Genomic DNA, 26,046 nt, shown 5'->3' with positions numbered 1-26,046 from the left:
CGTCTATATTCATTTCATCAAATGTAAAAACCGCGATCTTTTTAGATTCCTTGTAATTTACTGCGCTGGCTTCCAATAGATATAGCACCTCTGTTAAAATTCCGGGTCTGCATTTAAAGCGCCGAATCCATTTTTATAAGGTTGACCGACATGGTAAAGGAATGTTCCGGTTCCTCAAATAATCATATGCTTTTCTGGAAAGCGATCTCAAAGACAAAGCATTTGCTATGTCCTCCGAGGAGCATTTCACTCGTTTATTGCCTCTTAAGAGACAGCGCATCTGCCTTGGATAAAACATTTTGACAGAATCTCAACTACTTCCTCTCTGTGTGCACTCTCCTTCACTTTCAGCGGAGACTGTTGTTGTCATCTTTTTGAGACTAGATACCTAGGCCCCTTGAGCTTCTTTAGAGCAGCCTCGCTTCGTTTTAAAATCGCGTTTTCGTTTTCCAAAATCTCCACCCGCTTACGGACTTTTAAGATTTCATTTTGAAGCGATTCAGTGCTAGTCGCCTGGTCAAAGTTGACAAACTCTCTAATGTTAACAGCGCCCGCTTCTTCACGCTCCTTACTTCATGACGCAAATCTCTATCACTGGAAATCTGTAAAATGAAGATAAAACTTTATGAGCGATCACGTTTTAAACATACATAAAATCGAAACTACGATCGTTAAGTAAAATAAGCCTAATTACTTAACGTTCGAAGTATATGGATAGTTGTTTAATATACTGTCGTAACTCGGTGTTCTCACATAAAACATTCTGCTGGCAAACAACAGAACAAAGTAAAAAGATTCAAAAAATTGTTCAAGTACCAGGAATCCAACCCAAGCCTTCTAAACGAAAGTCAGCTACCCTAGCCAGTATACCATACCGTAGCACGGCAGAATTAGTTTATTCATACTTCCACGTAGCTGGTCAAATTTATTACGATTTACTAAATATTGTATAAAAAGTAGTAGACAGATAGGCCTGCCTGCTCTGCTGTTTCGCTGGGAACGGTGCTAGTTGTTGAACACGAAGCTCTAAATCCATGCCAATTTGCAATGGACACAGACGGAACAGCATCTCTGCGGTAATCACAGTAGTTCATTTCTCAAATCTCGTTCATAATCCTCTTGACGAAAATGTATGGAACATTCTCTGGCATTATCAGGATTAAATTTGTCACTTCGCTTACAGCGCAACACCCACACTAGCCTAATCTGTGGTACAAGACACCAGTTGTTTCCGATCCCAAATTAGTACATTTTGCCATAGCACAATTAACTATATATTTAGAAACCTTACTCATCTTTAACACAACACGAAAAATGTTACAAGACTGCGTATCGCAAAATAGATCTATACTGAAAGCGAGTTCCTTATCGTTCACCGCAACAGCTGCCGACAGGAGACCTCCAAGTGACGTCAGCATGAGGCGATACTACGATGGAAGCAAAGCGCGGGAGTCGGGAATGAGCCCCTGCCTTCCTCTATTGTGAAGGCGTCCGTGACCTTCCCTGTTGTACAACTAGACTTAATTATTATAACTTCGGGTTACCCTGAAGATTTCGATATTACATCTTCACACCTGTCGAGAGGTAAGCTGAAAATAAATTCACATGCGGTAATTATAGTGCAATAAACATGCAAACTCGGTTAGCAGAGCGATGGGTAAGATTCCTCATTACCGATAAAAATTCAGCGCGTCTCACGACTCAGAAACGTTACCAATTCTTCATATGTCACGTGAAATAATGCATGCGTTACTCTCAGTCTGTTCATCTTTGTGTAGAATATCTGTCTCCATTGGTTAACCGGTCCGTGCACATTGTTTCTGCTTTGATTTACACGGATGATAATAATAATGCTACTTGCTTTACGTCCCACTAACTACTTTTTTACGGTTTTCGGAGACGCCGAGGTGCCGGAATTTAGTCCTGCGGGAGTTCTTTTACGTGCCAGTACCGTAAATCTACCGACACGAGGCTGACGTATTGAACACCTTCAAATACCACCGGACTGAGCAGGATCGAACCTGCCATGTTGGGGTCAGAGGGCCAGCGCCTCAACCGTCTGAGCCACTCAGCCCAACGATTTGCACGCATGCTTTGCTTTTGACTTAAGCAGGTTTTTCCAACCAGTATTTCTTGTTTGCTATGTAATCCTTGCGCTGATAATATTAAGGTTCTAAATACGCTTTTGGATGAAGCGAATATTGTGTTATACAATTCTATGCGGTGTCTATCGGATCGTATTCAATACTTCTGATTCCATTGGGGTGGTTCATCATACTTTTGGAGTAATCACTGACAGTGACATAGTTGAATATAGTGGTGTGGGTCCCTTCATAATGACGACTTTGCATGGATTGAAGTGTCCAATTGCATCAGTGTTATTCAGCAATTAAGGGATTGTAGACTGGGTGAAATTACTTCGATAAAAAGTCAAAAAATCATCACCGCCAACAACAACAATGCTTTGCTTTTGGTAATGAAATGTGCGACATATGAACTCGTACCCTACTTAATGCTTCGTATTATTATTATTATTATTATTATTATTATTATTATTATTATTATTATTATTATTATTATTATCATTATCATTATTATTATTATTATAAAGTGACTGGTACCCAGGGTATATTTCTATGGAAAGAGAATACCGTGATTGTTACAACTGTCCAAATAGGACAATTACTTATACGGTTCTGTTTTGAAGTGGCAGGTTTGTTGTTTACAATTGAGGTTTAAGGCCGTATCGCCATTCTGTATGCCGTTTTACTCCATTATGTAATTTCTGTATGGTTCATTAAAAGAATGTGGTTTCTTGACTTTTCAATACATGTATAATCTCTAACGTGTCAAACCACCTCGGCTACCATGTGAAGGAATTTGAATTTAACACTACTTTGACTGCAGAATGCCAGTTTCTTGTTAATATCCAGATGGTATGACATGAGGTAATAATACCGGCAATTATAATAATCATAATCATAATGTTATTTTGTTTTACGTCCGACTAACTATTCTTTTACGTTTTTCGGAGATGCCGAGGTGCCGGAATTTAGTCCCGCTGTTTTTTACGTGCCAGTAAGGGCCGATTGTATAAACATCATTGGCTATAGATCAGTTTTAATCTAAGTTCAGAAAATGATCAAAGATCGACTAACTGAATTAAGTTTTGATCCCAGTTCATATGTGAGTCCTTGGCAACAGCACAGAAACAGCTGAGTATCGCGATTCGCGTTGAGCAGTGTGAATCTCTTTTCCCTCCTATTCTGTGTGCCGAGCGAAAAAAAAAAAAAAAAAAAAAAAAGACTGAATTGAAGCTGAAAAAGGACCGTTCTAATTTTTCCAACGAGATCAAGGATACCCTAGTTGAAATTGTACCGGGCGAGTTGGCCATGTGGTTAGAGGCGCGCAGCTGTGAGCTTGAATCCGGGAGATAGTGGGTTCGAGCGCCACTACCGTTAGCCCAGAAGATGGTTTTCCGTGGTTTCCTATCCCATCGTCGGCATGTGTCGGTGTGACGTTAAGCGAATTCTAAAAAAAAAAAAAAAAAAAAAAAAAAAAAAAAAAAACAACCGAGATAACTTCACTCAGCCCCTGAGACAAGGGAACAGGCTTTACACAACCCCAAATGTTCTTTCTATTGCTGACCTGGTTGCTTTATGGGCTCAATTGTAAGCTTGCTATGCAGCTGTTTTGGCATGAAGTAGGCCTACTTTTCAACAATAATAAAGGTGTTTTAATTTGTTCCACCTATTCAATACTTATATTTTCACTTATAGTGGTTACATAATTAGGTTGTTAGTTACATGGGACATGTTTTGCCCTCAATTAAGGGCATCTTCAGCCTAAACACAATTGTCAAAAATACAATTAAATTAAAAGTGGAAGTTAAAAGTTTAGTCAGTTATTAAAATTCGGAACATAAAAATGTGAAAAGTGATAAAATATAAAGATGCTAATGGAAAACTGAGAAATCAGAGTAATCAGACATCTGTAAAATACGAACGAGATAAGATAATAATGAAAGCAATTTATCGAGGTTATGTTATAGAATTATTACACTGCAGTAGAAGAAGCGTAATGTTGCCTGTATACGGACAACAACCATAGGTAGCAATGTATGAGGCTAGACTTAAGTTTATTCTCTTTACCATTTATCGTAACAACACAGGTAATATTTTATTAACAATCAGCTGTTCTTGTATCTCAAGTAGAAAACAACTCCTTGAACTATGATCAAAGAGTTTGATCGGAGAAATTTCTCCAGTCAAAGTTGATCTTAGTTCAGTGCGAATTGATCTCAGATTAACGTTTATACAATACAAATGTCCGAGTTTTGCGTATATGAGCATCTTCAAATACTACCGGACTGAGCCAGGATCGAACCTGCCAAGTTGGGATCAGAAGGCTCAACCGTCTGAGCGACTCAGGCTGGCATGACGTGAGGTAGTGCTCTACATTCCCACAGGTATGCAGTTGACTATATTTGTACTGTAATTTATGTAGACTATACTAGATGTACTCGACAGAACCTAATAACCTAAAAGTCTATTTCAGATGTATTAAATATTATTCAAAAAAGCATCTGTGGGGATGTTACACTTATTCATTGTGTTTGAAAGATGGTTTATGTCCCACTAACTACCCTATTACGCCTTTCGGAGATGCCAAGGTGCTGGAATTTAGTCCCGCAGTTCTTTTATGTGCCTGTAAATCTACCAACACGAGGTTTCATGCAGCGTTACATGCGACCCTGACCTCTGTTATACTTTTCATTTCTCTGTAACTGCTTCTTCCTACATCTACTCTAATTTGATTGTCAATTTCATGCCTTGGTCTATCCCTACTGTTCTCAACACCTACGCCTCCCTCAAAACCTAAATGAACAATTCCTGGGTGCCCTAAGATGTGTTCTATCATTTTGTCCCTTCTCATCATATTTCATTGATTCTCTTTCCTCTCACAGATTCAATTCATTATCTTATTATTTGTGATTCTCTCTAGCTGTGTCACTGTCAGCATTCTTCTGTAACACTACATCGTATGGTTATCAAGGTACCAGTATTAAATATCTATTGTGTAAGCTTCCCATTTGTGTTCTTATGTGACACACATATCAAATTTGCTTAATTTTTCCTTTAGCAGTGTTCAGTCCTCTATTTGTAGTAGGTAAATTTAGTATTGTCCGTATTGTCGTTTGTTTTGCCGTAGCAGGGAACTCTTTTCATCACATTGCTTTGCAAATGCAGAGTAGTTCAACCAGGCTAATTCACCACCACAGCCTCAATTTGATCCATTATCTAGCATAGATCAAACAGTTTGCCAGCAGCTCCTAGTAAATTTTGTTGTTATTAAGTATAATTCACTAAAGTTAGCTTCTCCAGTTTATTGAGGCACAAGGGTAAAGATAGTCCAGAATGAAAGGGTATGTCTTGTTTCAGAACGGTGGTACTTTTCAAATTATTCACAAAAGATATTAAAGCAGTCATCAGAGCATAGTTCTTCTTCACAAGTAATATAAGACATAATAATGATATAATAAGTTTTTCTGTTAAAAAGTTGTGCTCTGCTCATCATACCACTAATTAAGTGCACTTTCAAGTGAGTCATTGCCACATATCTGTTCTTGTGCACTTTCTCAAGTGCATATTGATGTTGGTATACTTGACATTTGTAACAGTCGTTGCAACATTTCGAACAAGGCCAGAATTTGCCGGCATAGCTTTGACAACATACTTACGGGACTTCCTGGGTAGGAGGGGTTGCAGATGGGGAGAACTTAAAAGATACTGAAGAATTCTCATCTTGTATTTTCTATCCCTTCACTTTCTTTCAGCTCCCGCATGTACTTCACCGGCATCCATTTAACCTATTTGATACGTAGTTATTCCACTTACATATTCGCATACTAATCTAATTTTACTTACCTGTTATAAATTCCTGGCAACAGGCTGTCTTGAACCAGTGATCTTCAACTCCGTAGTCCATCAGCTTATCCACTCAGCTAACATGTTCCTTGATAGTTACAGGTGTAAACGATGTATATATAGATACGTATAGTACATTACCAATAACGGAGATGGCATCGCAAAGTAATTAATATTTACTCCAAAAGATGACTCTGTCATCTCTCTCTCAACTGCTGCCAACTTAACTTCTATGGGGAACAAAAATACATCAAAATCAAATCACGAGTTTCATTACCAGCAGGGTGATTATTGTTTGAGGAGGGAGTACAACTAGATGAAAACAAACCAGTCGTTTGTCCAGCTCTGTGATAGTCGTGGAGTACAACTAGCCAAAACAATTAAAACTCCTGTTCGGTGCTGCATCCATATGAGTAATTGTTATTTTAAGAGGGAGTACATCTACGCAAACACAAGACGTCCACCTTCTGTCCACTCCTGTGCCAACTTATGATGAGTACCCATAAATTCATATCCTGACTCCGTGATTGCAATATAGTCGTATGTAAAGTGTTGCTTTCTCATTCGTGATGTGATCGCCAAAAGTGAACATCCAACAACAGTCGCTCAATTAGCAATGCTATCGCACCTAACCTAACCTGTCACTACCTGTGTTTTTTGGTGAATCACAATCTAACCTGTCTCTATCATTGGTTTTTGGTGGATAACAACCTAACCTGTCACTACCAGTGGTTTTCGGTGGATCACAACCTAACCTGTCACTCTCAATGGTTTTCGGTAGATCACCCCGCTCAATTAGCAATGCTGTCGCACCTAACCCAACCTAACCTAACGTGTCACTACCAGTGCTTTTCGGTGGATCACAGCTTAACCTGTCACTGTCAGTGGTTTTCGGTGGATCACAACCTAACCTGTCACTATCAGTGGTTTTCGGAGGATCACCCCGCTCAATTAGCATTGCTGTCGCACCTAACCAAATCTAACCTAATGTGTCACTACAAGTAGTTTTCAGTGTATCACAACATAACCTGTCGCTATCAGTGGTTTTTGGTGGATCACAACCAACCTGTCACTATCAGTGGTTTTTGGTGGATCACACCCTAACCTGTCACTATCAGTGGTTTTCCGTGAATTACAATTGCTTTCGTAAGGGATGCTAGAGGCTGTTGGACACTTCGCGTCCCTAACCTGGTGGCTTACACTCCCAGACCCCCTTTGTTTGTCTCCAGACCAATGGTTTTGCCACTAGCCGGACCTAACCAAAATAGACCAATGCTTTTCCTACTTGCCGGACGTACTTAATATTCGTAAAGCTTTCGCAAATTCAAGTCAGCCCCATCATATCGCATCGTTAATATCTATTTCACGAACGATCTAGTGAAGTAGTAACCCAATCTAGTGCCTGTGAATTGTGTTATGCAGTCTCAAACAGCTAAATATACCAGACCATTAATTCATACAGTTATCGGCCGCTACACGTTACTTCGAATTATCCGCCATGTTTGCAAACATCAACTCACTAAACACGTCATACGTGACGTACGAGCAGCATCCGTGGAGCCTGTGCTCGCCCGTGCCGGCGGATCCTGGACTTATACCCAACATTTTGCAAATTCACATCATTTCTGTAGTTGCTGGCAGACACCACATTTTCATTAGGTATGTACATTGATTGTCAACAGCTCCACCATCAGCTGTCTTAGATAGTCTAGGCATCACTGAAGAGCCATACTACAGACATGAACAGTGAGGAATTTCCCATTGTTTTCCTCACCAAGCCAGAGGTTGCAATTATTTATCATTCTGCCGTCCTGTGTAAATGAAGACCAGGTCGATGCATTTCCTTAGAAAATAGATCTCTATGCAGACCTCCTCTTGCAACCACTTATTCAGTAATGTCCATTCTCTAACTGTGATTGCACCATTGTTCTGTTCCACTGCACGGTACACGTAGTGTATATATGTGTAAGTCCAGTGACTCCATACCTATGTTTCTGTTGTATACATACTTTATGATGTCTTTCTGGCTTCCTTTTCAAAGTTGGTTATGTGAACCCTAAGGGGTGACATCAAGAGCCACTTTGTATTAAAATAAACATACCAAATGTCTTAGGAGACTGTTCTTGAGAAGTATGTGGAGCTGTTACCTTCCTCTGAGTTGAGCCTGATAGCTATAATGTATCAAAACAATGGCCTTCACCCCCTGTGGGTGGGGGATGCAGACAAAGAATTCAACCACTGTATCATCTTCCTGTTGTAAGAGGCGACTAAAAGGGGCAAACAAGGGATGATCAAATTCGAACCATGAAACTACTTGCGATTAGTACCACCATGCGAGGAACACCATGGGTCGCTTTTACTTGCGTGTAGTACCACTATGTTGGGTACCAAATACGTTTGTGATTAGTAGCACACAGGAGCACCGTGCGGTTGGCTTTTGCAGTACTTGTGATTAGTACCACCATATGAGCAAGACCATGGGATGATGGCTACCATGGTTATGCCTTGCCTATATATAATTTTGTGTGGCTATTTCTAACCGAGTGCTGCCCTTGCAAGGCAGACCCTCCGATGAGGGTGGGCGGCATCTGCCATGTGTAGGTAAGTGCGTGTTATTGTGGTGGAGGGTAGTGGTATGTGTGGTGTGTGAGTTGCAGGGATGTTGGGGACAGCACAAACACCCAGTCCCCGGGCCATTGGAATTAACCAATGAAGGTTAAAATCCCCGACCCAGCCGGGAATCGAACCCGAAGGCCAGTACGCTGACCATTCAGCCAACGAGTCAGACTGCCTTGCCTATGATTAGTACCCACTATATGAGGAACACCATGGGATAGTACGAGTCCCTGTGGTTAGTACCCCTATGTGATGAACACCATAGGTTTGGGTTGCCTGTAAATGGCGCTGCAATGTACAAAACAGCATAGGTCTGTAATGCATGTGCGAATTTCATTACCTGTGAGTAGTACCATAATGTGTGGAATACCACGAGTCTACGTTACTCTTGATTACTACCGTAACATGACAGGTACCATGGTTCTACTTTCATAGTGATTAGTACCATTGTGAGGGTCTGCTGACTTGGATTTTTGACCCCTTTTGTTCACAAGTATCCTCGATTCAGTATTGTGCTATAGAAGCATTCTCTTGGTCAGTCGTACTATGTTCTATGCCAGCTTCTGTGCATGTGAGGCACTGTGGGTTGGTTCTACTGATCGTTTTAAATTGATATCCATCCATCCATTCTTCATCCTCACGTTTTGAATTATGGTCATTGGATGTTTTTGGGCTTTTAATTCGTCATTTCACTTCATCTCATTTTATACCATTAGGCCCCTTTAAACAACAAGCATCATCATCATCAACAGTGGCCTTCAGGTATTCAAATAAACACAGAAACTGTCTTAGGACACTCTTTGTTAGTAGCACTTGGAACTGCTATCTACTGTTGATGATACTAATAGCAGAAGACCTGTGCAAATCTCAAATACTGGCACTCATATTATACAGACTCTTTTTTAACATATTGCTGTGGAGCCATCACTGTATGGAAGTGAAACATGGATAACAGCGGACATAGAAAGAAAGAAAGAAAACGAAAATTTCTGAATTATGATGTTACCAAAATGTGTGGAAAGTCAGAAGGTTGGTTCAGGTGACAAATAAAGGGATAGCGAATAGGTCAATTAGAGGAGAAAGATTTGGCAAAAGTTGACATCAAGAAGAGATTGACAAAATCGACAATGAGAAAATCAAGACTTGTTCAACTGATTTCAAAGGGACGTATATGGGGTAGGAATTTGGTAGGGCAATGGTACATATTGGAACTGATTGAGGTGTGTAATAATTAAGTAGAAATGAGTATATAAGCACAGAATATGGTGACATGGAGATCTGTATCAAACTGGTCTCTGGACCTGAAAGGTAGCTCAGGATTTGGTGGCATGAAGATGGTTCCTTCCCAGTCAGTGCATGTGCCATGCCCCTGTGGTTTGGATTCCTTGCGGGACTAAAGGTTGTGAGGCTATGATAAAGAAATTCACAATTATGGAAAGCTGCAGACCTACTTGCTTACATTGTAGGTATGCAAGCTATGACACTACTAATAATATAGGTATTTTCTGTTCCTCATTTCAGTAGACAATCAGTGGATGCAATCTTCTGCTCAAGTTGAAGTAAGTACTTCTCTTGCTGTGTGAAATGGACCAAAAAGTCGAGATCAAGGAGGAACCAGTCTGGCTTGATGGACCAGCAGGTACATCCTTTGTAAGTATCCTTCCAGATTACTTTATAGTGATTGGAATTAACTCATGTTTAATAAACAGCAATGGAGAACCAGCAAGTGTTCAACTACTTCTCTTTAATGCAACATTTGCATATTTGCTTCGAGCAAGATAAGCATACAGGTTTCAGAGATGAGCAGCAAAGGTCCTTGTCCTTTTCTTATATCGTAATTACATATATAGGAGTACTTTCTCTCATTTCTGTATAAACCCTCAATTCACTACCTGGTAACCAGTTACCTCTATATCTACCCTGAGTCACATGGACTCACTTTTTGAAAATGTAAAAGTTAAAATATAAATGAAAATGCTGTTTGCTTGATAGTAATTTTTATTGTTAATGCTCTTATTTACTAATGGAATAATACTGAAATATTTAGAAATAATGAGATATCTTCCTCATGTACTCTTGTAATATCGAACTATCTCTCCTACACATTAATGTTTTCAAAAAAGCATGATGTTTTAGAAACTTCTAAAGCTACAAATCTTAACAGCATCTTTTATAAAACAACTGTTACTGATTTAATCAACACAAACAAAATATTGCATGTTATCCTATGAAAATGGAGAACCAGCAAGTGTTCAACTACTTCTCTTTAATGCAACATTTGCATATTTGCTTCGAGCAAGATAAGCATACAGGTTTCAGAGATGAGCAGCAAAGGTCCTTGTCCTTTTCTTATATCGTAATTACATATATAGGAGTACTTTCTCTCATTTCTGGCTAATTTTTGCTCTACTTCTGGCTGTTCACTGTCTGCAGGAATAACAAATTTGATGATTGACGACCCCGTTGAGTGAATCTGACGTGGCAAATTGATGCTATATAAACATGTCATCAAATTATACTTGTTAAGATTTTCAGCAACGGCGTTCAAAATTTGCAGTCTGGTAAGCTTTGGTACATTTGATAGTCTTTAATAAATTACTTGGGCATTTATTGCTGATAAATCTACAATTCTGAACAATACAGCCAAAGGCCATCGAGTCGTCCGTTGATTGCATGAATAAACTAAGCTTTTCTGGTCAACAGTATCAACGCCTCGTGTGGAACAGTTATAGTATTCAGTGATCATAGGTTTTCCAGAAAAACTGATGTCATCGTGATGCATAGAAGAGTACAATATCACTGCTTGATTTCTCCATGGAACAAAACTAACCAGTGTATAATCTTGAGAAAAGGCAAACTGAGAAGATCCAATGGCTCTACTCTTGTCTGGGAGAATTTTTTTTTTTTTTTTTGAGATTTCCAGCTGCTGTCAAGCCCTTCTTCAATTCTTCCAGAAGCTCCATTTATGAGTAGCAATTGTCAGTTGTAACATTGATGTTCATATTGAAAATGGGCACTCCGGCCCATTGTGAAATTCACTTGGTGTTTTGCGTACTTCTTTGAATTTTATATCCTTTTCCAGATATCCCTACGCCTCCCTCACCTGATCGTACTCTATCATTTCTTATCAGCGTGTAACCCTCCATATGTACTAGCGAAGACGGGATACTTGGTTCAACCACGACTCAAATATTAATATGGCATGGAAGTTGTTGTTAGAGAATATGTCTGAGAATTCAGTGAAATGGGAAAAAAGGCTCTGTGTGTTCAAGTGGCCCACCTGCAGAGAGCCTGCGGGTACAGGAGGAATACCGCTGGGGCAACCAACAGTGGTTTGGGAAGGGGTGGTTGCAGTTTGACTGGTCTGCATTTGGGGAGGAGAGATTTGCAGGCTGTAATTAGAGACATTTCTGCCGGGCTGAGTGGCTCAGACGGTTAAGGCGCTGGCCTTCTGACCCCAACTTGGCAGGTTCGATCCTGGCTCAGTCCGGTGGTATTTGAAGGTGCTCAAATACGTCAGCCTCATGTCGGTAGATTTACTGGCACGTAAAAGAACTCCTGCAGGACTGAATTCCGGCACCTCGGCATCTCCAAAAACCGTGAAAGGGTAGTTAGTGGGACAAAAAACAAATAACATTATTATTATTAGAGACATTTCTTTCCCTTAACCTAAGAAAAGCCAACTTGACAGTTTCTAAATGCTAACTGAAGTAGTTCCCTGGAATTTAGTTAAGCCTAATCTAAGATATCAATTACATTTAACAGATATTTACAAATCTAGGTATTTTCCCATTGAATTACAGTTATCGCCTAGTTTTAGCTTAGGCTGGTGATTAACAAATGCTGTTTAGTTCTTGGCGATTTGTGACCTGAATTTTCCTGTTACCTCGTTTTGCTATCACTGTCCCGTCCTTCGACCACGTATTTTTTACGCCGTACGTCAAAATTGCCTCCTGGAGAAGCTGTAGTCTCAGGGGAGTGAGATCTTCTCGGATAGTTTTGTTTGTGCCCTTCAGGTTTTTCTTGTTTGTGAACATTGCATTCCTCTTCCGATAGCACACAAACTTCACTATTATTGGTCTCGGATGACCGCATTCTCTTTTCCCTACCCTGTGTGACCTATCAATGTCTTCTAGACTGAGATCGACCCCAATTTCCTCAGCGATATTTAAAATTATGTCATGGGCGGACTCTGCTACACCGAACTGGCGCCTCGTGTACTGTTCCAGATCGTCGGTCTTCTCCTGTAACTGGGACTCTAGTCTCTTTATGATTTTGTCCCTATCTTTGAGAGCACTCCGCAAGTCTTCAATTACCTTAGTATTGAAGTCTATAGACTCCTGCAATTGTTCTACCACTACCTTCGTCGCTTGCTCCTGTATTAGGTCGGCAAGCGTGGTCAAGATGTCCTTGCTACACAGCGCATCCTGGACGGCTTCCTTCACCAAGTTCTCCATCGGCACTTGCTTCACTTTGCGCGGCATGATATTTTTGTCTGCTGGTAGTTGTTAATTACATGTATCATGTCACTAACACTTCTTTATACGCACAACAATGCTAGGAAAAAGTATTAGCGTCACAAATCGTTTACACTGCGAATGTACACCTTCAGACTTAACGTTAATCAGGAGCCTTGTCTTGTCCGACTATGCACTGTCCGCCATGCTGACGAAAAACCCAAATGTTAAGCTTAATTTAGGAATAAGCAGGGCAACAGGAAATAGACCGGTAAATCACACAACATATGCACCTATCAACCTTATGTTTTCACTCTGTATAGGAAAGGAATGTTCCCTGCTTTGACTAGTGGCGTAACTGCAAGGTAAACACAGCCAGTGCCTGCGCCCCATATTCCTTCAGTTGTGTTTGCCTTGTTAGAATGTGCGCAGTGTAGCCTCGTGGTGAATGCGACAACAGAATGGCACGACGACGCCATTTGAACCCCTTTTTGCAGGGTAGAATACTCGGCCGCCTGCAAGCAAGCCAGGAACAGACCGAAGTCGCCGTATCCCTGAATGTGCCACAAAGTGTCATTTTCATACACTGCGCTGAAATATGTTGGTTTCCCTGTAAATAGAACAGGTCTGAATTACCTGTGAGTAGTACCTCGATGTGAGCAACACCATGAGTATATGTGGCTTGTGATTAATTGCACTATGTGAGGAACATTACAGGAATACCAGCACCCATGATTAGTCCCATTAACTGAAGAACACTGTGGGTCTGCGATGCTTGTGAGTCGTACCCTCATGTGAGGAGCAGCATGGGTCTCTGTTACTTGTGAGTGGTGCTGTTATGTGTGTTACACCAATGCTCAACATTACCTGTGATTTGTACCACCATGCAAGGAACACCATGAGTATATGTGGCTTGTGATTAATTGCACTATGTGAGGAACATTACAGGAATACCAGCACCCATGATTAGTCCCATTAACTGAAGAACACTGTGGGTCTGCGATGCTTGTGAGTGGTGCTGTTATGTGTGTTACACCAATGCTCAACATTACCTGTGATTTGTACCACCATGCAAGGAACACCATGAGTCCATGTTTCCTGTGATTTGAACCACTATTGAGGAACACCATGGTTCTGGTTTACTAGTGATAATTACAATTATGAGGGCCTGTGGCCTGGATTTTGGATCTCCTTGGACAGGCATCATATCAGTATGAGGCATTGTGAATTGGATCCATTGACTGTTTTGGATTCACGGTCAACTGACCGTTTGGCATGCTCATGCAGTACGCCAACAAGTACGTAGGAAGCGCAGACATATAGTTATTCATCCACCGGAAGTCAAAAGAGAAATTGTAAAAAACGCCAGCACTGTTCTTGATGCATGGAAAATATTTTTCCCTGATGAAGTGACTGAAGACATTACAGCGTACACAAACAATTTCCTTCATAAAATTCGAAGTAACTACAGCAGGAAACGTGATTTTATAGATACAAATCCAATACAGTTCCAAGTCTCTTGTATTTTAGCAGGCGTGCAAAATTCATCACACCATATTGTGGAGGATTCATAGGATAAGGATGGGACTGCTCCAGAATATTTTTGACTTACAATGAGTTATAAACATATCAGATGTAAGGCTTTTCAGGCGTTTGCTCTATTAACCAGCGTTTCGTCTTTGCTCTGACACTAGACTCGTCAGAGTGGGATGTGTCAGACCCTACCCACTGACGCTGGGTGTATGCAGGTTTCGTAGCAAGATGTGTGAACAGCTTCAGCATTTCTGAATGCTTGAACCATTTCGTGGTAGATGTGCATTTAGACAGTTCATGCCAAAGAAGCCGGCCAAATATGGCATAATAAGGCATTATGACTTACGTTACTTTGGATTTTGAGGCCAAATGTGATAAAAATAAATTAAAGTGCTCCGTAAGGTGACAAAAGATTTTTCATTAGCGTGAGCGCGGCGCTAACACCTCGACCGATGACGTGACGTTACTAAGGTCGATCGATGTTGGGTTAATACAAGTACATTATACATGCTAAGAATTCTGGAACAAAAATACAAATAAGATTTTAACAACACAGAACACCTTATTTGTACTTTTGTTCCAGAATTCATAGGATCTATAATGTACTTGTATTAATTACTACTCACCTAGGTGCATCACACGTAATATTTCATTTTCATTTGCAACATTTCAACCACACTTCACATTGTAAAATTATTTTTTTCATAACACTCTTACTGCTGGAAAAACATGTTTTAAGATTCGTGTTTATTTTGTGTATGTTTTAATATGGCTGATGATGACCCCGAGTAGGGTTGAAACTGAAATGTGAAATGTCGTATGGCTTTTAGTGCCGGGATATCCCAGAACGGGTTCGGCACGCCAGGTGCAGGTCTTTCTATTTGACACCCGTAGGCGACCTGCACGTCCGACTCATTGGCTGAACGGTCAGTGTATTGGCCTTCGGATCAGAGGATCCCGGGTTCGATTCCTGGCCGGGTAGGGGATTTTAATCTTAATTGGTTAATTCCAATGGCATGGGGCTGGGTGTATGTTGTCTTCATCATCATTTCATCCTCACCATGACGTGCAGGGTTGAAACTAGTCCCATGTAATGTAAATACTGTAAATACAACTTAGTGTTAAATAGGTGGAAAACTCTACTGTGCATTATTTATATGTTATTCCAAACTTTTGCCATTATAAAAACAGTGATGACTTACTTCTGAGGAAATGAAAGCTAAAGTTTCTCTGTTGATTTCCCCTTCACAAATCCAAGACACATCTTCATTTTAAGCATTGCGTACAATGTCAATTAGTTTTCTGATAAATGAAAAGTATACCATTTCCTTAATTTATTTCAGAATAGGTGGACATTTATCAAGTTATTCCATTCCCAAGTTCTTTTCTTAACAAAGGAGTATTTAGCGTACTTTCCTCTTGAATTCCAACTGTATGTTTTGATCTTCCCTACATATAAAAACTCCACTAAAACTTATTCATCTACAAATGTCAGTTAAAAGCTTCTCTCAGTTGGCAACTCAAAACAGTCCACTTAATCGAGCTGTTCGCCTCCTTATTCCCAAGTCCTTCCAGCCCAACTTTTGCCACATTTTCATATTACTACTCCTTCATCTAAAATCATAGAGAAAAATTTGTGTTGCCTTCTAAACTTCATTAACAAGGCAGTTTATGGTAGTTTAGAGCTACAGTACCTGAACAGAGTCTTTTAGAACTTTAATATAAATGTTGTGAATTTCATAAGTCAATATTCGTCAAGCTTTCAGAGTTACATATTATAAATCCCATAACTTACTTCTGATGAAGTGAAATGTAAACTTTCTCTGTAGATTGTCTCCTCCATAAATCCTAGACACATCATCATTTTAAGCATTGCATACAATGTCAAGTTGTTTTCCGATGAATGAAAGGTATAAAATTTTCTTAATTTATTTCAGAAAACCTTACCTTTCAGAGTCCATAAAATCAAAGTACAGTTGAATGACTGACCATTTGTAGACTGAAATTAGGTATGGTAGGATGAGGAGAGCTTCTTTGGAATGAAAGCCAGTATATCAGAATCCTCTTTGGGAACTCAGGTGATGGAAAGGAGCAAGCATGTGACAGGTCAAGTCATCATTTATATAAAGATAGAATTCACAATCACAGTGACGGGGCAGTGTAGGAAAAGGGAAGAACAGAAAGAGAAATTTGGCGTTTATTCTTGTTCTTTCAAGTTCCTCATTTTTCTGTTGCTGTTTGTTTGGTGTTTTCCTATCATTATGTTTATCCTATTATGTGCTCTTTTTCTTGTTCCCATCTCTCTTTATAATTAATTTGAATTGACACTTGTTTGTTCCCATTCATTCTTATATTTTTACATGTTGGAAAATGATGTTTCTATAGTGGAATTATGAAATTAATTTTAACATCTGTTTATTTATACTTTTTATTCTTGTTTCGTCTTTTAATTTCATTATTTATAGCCTGCTGCAGACGTTAAGGATGAAATCAACATAGAAGAACAGACAGTTGCCCAGCTGGTCCCATGTTTCAAAGAAGAAAACAAGTAAGTAGCCCTATTCCAACACAATATGGAATGTGTTCACTAGCTCCCTCTTTGGACCAGTAGTGAGCATCAGCAACTGGATCCCAAGACCACGTGTTGAGATTTGGCTGAGATAGTTGGACTTCTATGGGTGGATTAACACTTCATGTTGTACTTGGCACTAGATGTCCAACAGAGGTTAATTATTCCTAAAGTAAAATGGAACTGGCAGCCTGCACACTATAAGGCTCAAGATGATTGTTTGATCTCTGCAATACAAGGTCATATTGAGTGAAATGTTCAGTAACTTAAGAATAGCTCAAATCTATTTTTGGATATAATTTTATTGGAGAGGTCTGTGGAAATATGCTCCAAAGATAGTTTATTTGTGATACTTGTCTGCAACAATGAAAATGATTGAATTTATAATATATTGCAAATGAATCTAATATACTGAATATATTGAAAATTATATAAGTATTTCAAACCATCTTAACTAAGCACATAAATCAATAAAACATAGCCTCGTTGATCAGTACAGGAAGTTTCAGTGCATTATGGTGTCATTAGCATCAAGCATAAGCCGTGATTTGAACCAGTGTTCTAAAACATCCTTGACGTACAAGGTGATGCATATCTTATTATGTGTAAAAATGAAGTACCTGATAATCCAAACAACACTAATCCAACTGAACTGATTCTATGATAGAGGAAAACGGTATTGAAATTACTCTTGTAATATAGAGGAAGCATATTATCGCAGCACTGTACTTAAAATGATTACATTATTTCTCGTTATGTACTTGTATGTTATAATTCACTTTTTAACAAGATTTTCCTCTTATTTATGTAACTTTCATTTGTATATTAAGAGAGTAACTTACACTTAACTAGAGAAATAAGTAAACTTTTGGCATGAGGAATTAAACACATCAAATGATGCTTTATTGCACCAACATCGCATAATCATCAAGTCAGGAAGCAGCGTGTTGTTCTATATAGTGTGTTGCTGAGGTCTTGACCTGTTGTTAACTGGTATCCAATCTTGAATGCAATTTTTGCTTTCATCTTTAAATCCCATTATTTCTTGAACAGGATATCATTGTTTGATGTTTGAATGGATGGAGTTTCATCAAACACAGGACTTCCTCACAGTTTCTAACATTATTTTTTTAGTAAATGTTTATTTCAACTCTCCTAGGTCTCGGCTACCCAAAGATAACAAATTTTTTAAGATAGAACTGAGTAGCTCAGATTCATAACTGATCATCTAAGAGTTTACTAGTTTTACGAGACAGTTGAAGAACTGTTCCAGGGTGTACCTAAGATGCAGTGGTCAGACATTTAGAGTGGTTTGATTTGTTGTCACCCCAAGTACTGTCAACTTATTTAAAGCTGCAGAAAATGGTTACATTTACAAATAAAGTATGTAATGGTATGTGTTAGTTGAAACAGCTGTATTGAACAATCTTGATAATAGTTGACATTGTTATAAATTACAAATTTCTTGAAGAATATGAAAGCACAGTCACAATACCATTGAACAAGTCATAAATTTAAACTAACATCAGTCATTGTCTGCTACGGAGTGGTCTTGTACTGATCCTCCCAAAGCGTCCTTGTAGAATGAGATCCCTCCAGTAGATGCCACATTCTTTGTTTTTTGACATCCTAAAGAAACTGGATTAGCTCTGATGCCAGCAATGCTCTTGGTGCTCTTTGCTTTGTTACAAGTTCTCCTCTAATGAGGATATGGACTTTGCCCTTGAAACGCTTTGCTTCTACAATTTTAACACTAGAACAGCTGAAAATCTCACATACCTAGAACAGCGGTAAGGGGTCATTTAGACACTTCATAAGAAATGCTCGGAAACGTTCAAATTAGAACACAAAAAAGAGATGTATTTTCTTCTACTGTGTTTCTACAACTTTATTTTACACATAAATACCTGACATTAGTATATGGACCTTTTATATTACTGATGGACACATGAATATTCACACACAACTCACCATGTTTCTGTTTCTCTAAGAAGTTTTCACAAAATTAACGAATTGAACACCTTTTCTTAGTTAGTCGTCGATATTACAACGATTATAGATTTTCAGTAATTCGTTAGGAAAACTGAAAACACGCTAAACACATTTTGCACACACAACTTCTACTTTTCGTGCACATTTTCCGCACACTGCTTTGAGGCACTTGCTGCAGGCAACGCTAGACTTGTTGCTTTTACACAGACCAACTTGGCACTTCTTCCGCTTTTTAGATGGAGATGGTCCTGCAACTTCCTCCTCATTTTGTTGTTGTTGTTGTTGCCCTTGCTCGCCCTGGCTTGTTAGTTCACTTGCCAGCTGGATGATGAACTTCTTCCGTTTTATCTTCCTACCCGTTACTTGCTTGTAAATGACCCAAGCATTGATAGCTGTTAGGTCAAGGATATTGTAAAAGACATGCATTGGCCACCTTCTGCATGGAGCCTTGGTGGTATATTTACGGGACATTTGGTCTACCACATCTACCCCGTGTTTTGTGCCGTTGTAGAATGTTACAGTTTCTGGCTTCTTCTTTCGCTCTGTGCTGATTGTTACTTGAGCGTGTCGTGTGCTGAGAAGAACGACGTTCTTGTTCTTCTTTCCTTGGTACACTGTCAAGGTGCATTGTGGGTTCCCAGTCTGTCGCAAGATGGTTGTAGAGTACAATTCACACTTGGACTTCTTCACCTCAGTAGGGATTTCCAGACGATGGGGTTGATTGTTCCCACCAACAAAGTCTTTTTCTCTTGGAGTTTCTTAGCAAGATGGAGTGATGTGAAGAAGCTGTCTGTCGTCACGTTTCGCCCTTGGTTTAGAAACGGCTCCATGAGGCGAAGTACTACGTACTCTCCCAGAGGCTGCTTATCAGGACACGCGTCAACTTTACCAAGGTATGGAAAAGCATTGCAGATGTATTTTGAGTTCACATCTGCAGCAATCCAGAATTTGAGTCCGTACTTGTCGGGCTTGTTTGTCATAAACTGGGTAAATCTGCACCTGGTTTTGCTGGGAAGTAATTGTTCATCGACTGTAATATTTTCACTTGGGCGGTAACAGCGAAGGCAATTTTCTACGAATTTTCCCCAGATTTCAGAGACAAGAGCAAACCTGTTAGTTGGCAGGCGCTCAGCTCGGGTTGATTTCTTGTCGAAGCGGAGGAATCTGAGAAGCTCCCGAAATCTATCTCTTGATATTGTGTCCTTCATGAATTGCTGTCCCTAATAATGGCTGGGTATACACTGTTGCCTGACAATGCAAACTGCTGTAGGTTCGAATCCCACTATCGGCAGCCCTGAAAATGGTTTTCCGTGGTTTCCCATTTTCACACCAGGCAAATGCTGGGGCTGTACCTTAATTAAGGCCACGGCCGCTTCCTTCCAACTCCCAAGCCTTTCCTATCCCATCGTCGCCATAAGACCTATCTGTGTCGGTGCGACGTAAAGCCCCTAGCAAAAAAAAAAGCAAACTGCTGTAAATAAGGAATATTGTACAAGTGTCAAAATGACCCCTCCCGCTGTCCAGGGTATGGCATATCAGAAATCAATGAAAATATAAATATTTTGCTGGGTGCGATACAGCACCGTGAATGGGACGAAAAAAGATGAAAAGTCAAAATATTTGAAGGGAAATGATACAAGAGTGCGCACGTTATTAAAGAAAAATTGAAGGTGGGTGTCATATTGACCCCTTCTGCTGTTCTAGTGTTAATTTGCCAAAGTAAGAACCACCTGCTTCAGTTTGCCTCTGAGAAATGTCTCCTCACCACTGCTCACTTGTGTCCTCACTTGCTCAGTTGTGTCCTCACCACTGCTCACTTGTGTCCTCACTTGCTCAGTTGTGTCCTCACCACTGCTCACTTGTGTCCTCACTTGCTCACTTGTGTCCTCACCACTGCTCACTTGTGTCCTCACTTGCTCAGTTGTGTCCTCACCACTGCTCACTTGTGTCCTCACTTGCTCACTTGTGTCCTCACCACTGCTCACTTGTGTCCTCACTTGCTCACTTGTGTCCTCACCACTGCTCACTTGTGTCCTCACTTGCTCAGTTGTGTCCTCACCACTGCTCACTTGTGTCCTCACTTGCTCAGTTGTGTCCTCACCACTGCTCACTTGTGTCCTCACTTGCTCAGTTGTGTCCTCACCACTGCTCACTTGTGTCCTCACCACTGCTCCCTTGTGTCCTCACCACTGCTCCCTTGTGTCCTCACCTACTGCTCACTTGCTCACTTGTGTCCTCACTTGCTCAGTTGTGTCCTCACTTGCTCAGTTGTGTCCTCACCACTGCTCCCTTGTGTCCTCACTTGCTCAGTTGTGTCCTCAGCACTGCTCCCTTGTGTCCTCACTTGCTCAGTTGTGTCCTCACCACTGCTCCCTTGTGTCCTCACTTGCTCACTTGTGTCCTCACCACTGCTCACTTGTGTCCTCACTTGTGCCCTCACTTGCTCAGTTGTGCCCTCACCACTGCTCAGTTGTGTCCTCACTTGCTCAGTTGTGTCCTCACTTGCTCAGTTGTGTCCTCACTTGCTCAGTTGTGTCCTCACCACTGCTCGCTTGTGTCCTCACCACTGCTCACTTGTGCCCTCACCACTGCTCACTTGTGTCCTCACCACTGCTCACTTGTGTCCTCACCACTGCTCACTTGTGTCCTCACCACTGCTGACATGTGTCCTCACTTGCTCAGTTGTGTCCTCACTTGCTCAGTTGTGTCCTCAGCACTGCTCCCTTGTGTCCTCACTTGCTCAGTTGTGTCCTCACCACTGCTCCCTTGTGTCCTCACTTGCTCACTTGTGTCCTCACCACTGCTCACTTGTGTCCTCACTTGTGCCCTCACTTGCTCAGTTGTGCCCTCACCACTGCTCAGTTGTGTCCTCACTTGCTCAGTTGTGTCCTCACCACTGCTCACTTGTGTCCTCACTTGCTCAGTTGTGTCCTCACTTGCTCAGTTGTGTCCTCACTTGCTCACTTGTGTCCTCACCACTGCTCCCTTGTGCCCTCACTTGCTCAGTTGTGTCCTCACCACTGCTCCCTTGTGCCCTCACTTGCTCAGTTGTGTCCTCACTTGCTCACTTGTGTCCTCACCACTGCTCCCTTGTGCCCTCACTTGCTCAGTTGTGTCCTCACCACTGCTCACTTGTGTCCTCACCACTGCTCACTTGTGTCCTCACTTGCTCACTTGTGTCCTCACTTGCTCACTTGTGTCCTCACCACTGCTCCCTTGTGCCCTCACTTGCTCAGTTGTGTCCTCAGCACTGCTCCCTTGTGTCCTCACTTGCTCAGTTGTGTCCTCACCACTGCTCCCTTGTGTCCTCACTTGCTCACTTGTGTCCTCACCACTGCTCACTTGTGTCCTCACTTGTGCCCTCACTTGCTCAGTTGTGCCCTCACCACTGCTCAGTTGTGTCCTCACTTGCTCAGTTGTGTCCTCACCACTGCTCACTTGTGTCCTCACCACTGCTCAGTTGTGTCCTCACTTGCTCAGTTGTGTCCTCACTTGCTCACTTGTGTCCTCACCACTGCTCAGTTGTGTCCTCACCACTGCTCCCTTGTGTCCTCACCACTGCTCACTTGTGTCCTCACCACTGCTCACTTGTGCCCTCAGCACTGCTCCCTTGTGTCCTCACTTGTGTCCTCACTTGCTCACTTGTGTCCTCACCACTGCTCAGTTGTGTCCTCACTTGCTCACTTGTGTCCTCAGCACTGCTCCCTTGTGTCCTCACTTGCTCACTTGTGTCCTCACCACTGCTCCCTTGTGTCCTCACTTGCTCAGTTGTGTCCTCACTTGCTCACTTGTGTCCTCACCACTGCTCACTTGTGCTCTCACTTGCTCAGTTGTGTCCTCACTTGCTCACTTGTGTCCTCACTTGTGCCCTCACTTGCTCAGTTGTGTCCTCACTTGCTCACTTGTGTCCTCACCACTGCTCACTTGTGTCCTCACTTGCTCAGTTGTGTCCTCACTTGCTCAGTTGTGTCCTCACTTGCTCAGTTGTGTCCTCACTTGCTCAGTTGTGTCCTCACTTGCTCAGTTGTGTCCTCACTTGCTCAGTTGTGTCCTCACTTGCTCACTTGTGTCCTCACCACTGCTCACTTGTGTCCTCAGCACTGCTCAGTTGTGTCCTCACTTGCTCACTTGTGTCCTCACCTACTGCTTACTTGTGTCCTCACTTGCTCACTTGTGTCCTCAGCACTGCTCAGTTGTGTCCTCACTTGCTCACTTGTGTCCTCAGCACTGCTCAGTTGTGTCCTCACTTGCTCAGTTGTGTCCTCACCACTGCTCACTTGTGTCCTCACTTGCTCAGTTGTGTCCTCACCACTGCTCACTTGTGTCCTCACTTGCTCACTTGTGTCCTCACCACTGCTCACTTGTGTCCTCACTTGCTCAGTTGTGTCCTCACCACTGCTCACTTGTGTCCTCACTTGCTCACTTGTGTCCTCACCACTGCTCACTTGTGTCCTCACTTGCTCACTTGTGTCCTCACCACTGCTCACTTGTGTCCTCACTTGCTCAGTTGTGTCCTCACCACTGCTCACTTGTGTCCTCACTTGCTCAGTTGTGTCCTCACCACTGCTCACTTGTGTCCTCACTTGCTCAGTTGTGTCCTCACCACTGCTCACTTGTGTCCTCACCACTGCTCCCTTGTGTCCTCACCACTGCTCCCTTGTGTCCTCACCTACTGCTCACTTGCTCACTTGTGTCCTCACTTGCTCAGTTGTGTCCTCACTTGCTCAGTTGTGTCCTCACCACTGCTCCCTTGTGTCCTCACTTGCTCAGTTGTGTCCTCAGCACTGCTCCCTTGTGTCCTCACTTGCTCAGTTGTGTCCTCACCACTGCTCCCTTGTGTCCTCACTTGCTCACTTGTGTCCTCACCACTGCTCACTTGTGTCCTCACTTGTGCCCTCACTTGCTCAGTTGTGCCCTCACCACTGCTCAGTTGTGTCCTCACTTGCTCAGTTGTGTCCTCACTTGCTCAGTTGTGTCCTCACTTGCTCAGTTGTGTCCTCACCACTGCTCGCTTGTGTCCTCACCACTGCTCACTTGTGCCCTCACCACTGCTCACTTGTGTCCTCACCACTGCTCACTTGTGTCCTCACCACTGCTCACTTGTGTCCTCACCACTGCTGACATGTGTCCTCACTTGCTCAGTTGTGTCCTCACTTGCTCAGTTGTGTCCTCAGCACTGCTCCCTTGTGTCCTCACTTGCTCAGTTGTGTCCTCACCACTGCTCCCTTGTGTCCTCACTTGCTCACTTGTGTCCTCACCACTGCTCACTTGTGTCCTCACTTGTGCCCTCACTTGCTCAGTTGTGCCCTCACCACTGCTCAGTTGTGTCCTCACTTGCTCAGTTGTGTCCTCACCACTGCTCACTTGTGTCCTCACTTGCTCAGTTGTGTCCTCACTTGCTCAGTTGTGTCCTCACTTGCTCACTTGTGTCCTCACCACTGCTCCCTTGTGCCCTCACTTGCTCAGTTGTGTCCTCACCACTGCTCCCTTGTGCCCTCACTTGCTCAGTTGTGTCCTCACTTGCTCACTTGTGTCCTCACCACTGCTCCCTTGTGCCCTCACTTGCTCAGTTGTGTCCTCACCACTGCTCACTTGTGTCCTCACCACTGCTCACTTGTGTCCTCACTTGCTCACTTGTGTCCTCACTTGCTCACTTGTGTCCTCACCACTGCTCCCTTGTGCCCTCACTTGCTCAGTTGTGTCCTCAGCACTGCTCCCTTGTGTCCTCACTTGCTCAGTTGTGTCCTCACCACTGCTCCCTTGTGTCCTCACTTGCTCACTTGTGTCCTCACCACTGCTCACTTGTGTCCTCACTTGTGCCCTCACTTGCTCAGTTGTGCCCTCACCACTGCTCAGTTGTGTCCTCACTTGCTCAGTTGTGTCCTCACCACTGCTCACTTGTGTCCTCACCACTGCTCAGTTGTGTCCTCACTTGCTCAGTTGTGTCCTCACTTGCTCACTTGTGTCCTCACCACTGCTCAGTTGTGTCCTCACCACTGCTCCCTTGTGTCCTCACCACTGCTCACTTGTGTCCTCACCACTGCTCACTTGTGCCCTCAGGACTGCTCCCTTGTGTCCTCACTTGTGTCCTCACTTGCTCACTTGTGTCCTCACCACTGCTCAGTTGTGTCCTCACTTGCTCACTTGTGTCCTCAGCACTGCTCCCTTGTGTCCTCACTTGCTCACTTGTGTCCTCACCACTGCTCCCTTGTGTCCTCACTTGCTCAGTTGTGTCCTCACTTGCTCACTTGTGTCCTCACCACTGCTCACTTGTGCTCTCACTTGCTCAGTTGTGTCCTCACTTGCTCACTTGTGTCCTCACTTGTGCCCTCACTTGCTCAGTTGTGTCCTCACTTGCTCACTTGTGTCCTCACCACTGCTCACTTGTGTCCTCACTTGCTCAGTTGTGTCCTCACTTGCTCAGTTGTGTCCTCACTTGCTCAGTTGTGTCCTCACTTGCTCAGTTGTGTCCTCACTTGCTCAGTTGTGTCCTCACTTGCTCAGTTGTGTCCTCACTTGCTCACTTGTGTCCTCACCACTGCTCACTTGTGTCCTCAGCACTGCTCAGTTGTGTCCTCACTTGCTCACTTGTGTCCTCACCTACTGCTTACTTGTGTCCTCACTTGCTCACTTGTGTCCTCAGCACTGCTCAGTTGTGTCCTCACTTGCTCACTTGTGTCCTCAGCACTGCTCAGTTGTGTCCTCACTTGCTCACTTGTGTCCTCACCACTGCTCACTTGTGTCCTCACCACTGCTCACTTGTGTCCTCACCACTGCTCACTTGTGTCCTCACTTGCTCAGTTGTGTCCTCACTTGCTCACTTGTGTCCTCACCACTGCTCACTTGTGTCCTCACTTGCTCACTTGTGTCCTCACCACTGCTCACTTGTGTCCTCACTTGCTCACTTGTGTCCTCACCACTGCTCACTTGTGTCCTCACTTGCTCACTTGTG

At 42.4% G+C, this 26,046-nt stretch overlaps 1 long non-coding RNA gene across 1 annotated transcript; it reads left to right on the top strand.

The window, feature by feature from the left end:
* The first annotated feature begins 1,445 nt into the window (after positions 1-1,445).
* On the top strand, positions 1,446-17,815 carry LOC136866954 (uncharacterized). The gene is made up of 3 exons (XR_010859596.2): positions 1,446-1,584; positions 10,065-10,193; positions 16,999-17,815. It is a non-coding gene; the product is annotated as an uncharacterized lncRNA (long non-coding RNA).
* Positions 17,816-26,046: the final 8,231 nt, after the last annotated feature.

The sequence above is a fragment of the Anabrus simplex genome, chromosome 3 (assembly GCF_040414725.1).
Source record: "Anabrus simplex isolate iqAnaSimp1 chromosome 3, ASM4041472v1, whole genome shotgun sequence".
Classification (NCBI taxonomy): Eukaryota; Metazoa; Arthropoda; class Insecta; order Orthoptera; family Tettigoniidae; genus Anabrus; species Anabrus simplex.
The sequence above is the reverse complement of the archived record's forward strand: the minus strand, read 5'-3'. Positions and strand labels throughout refer to the sequence as shown.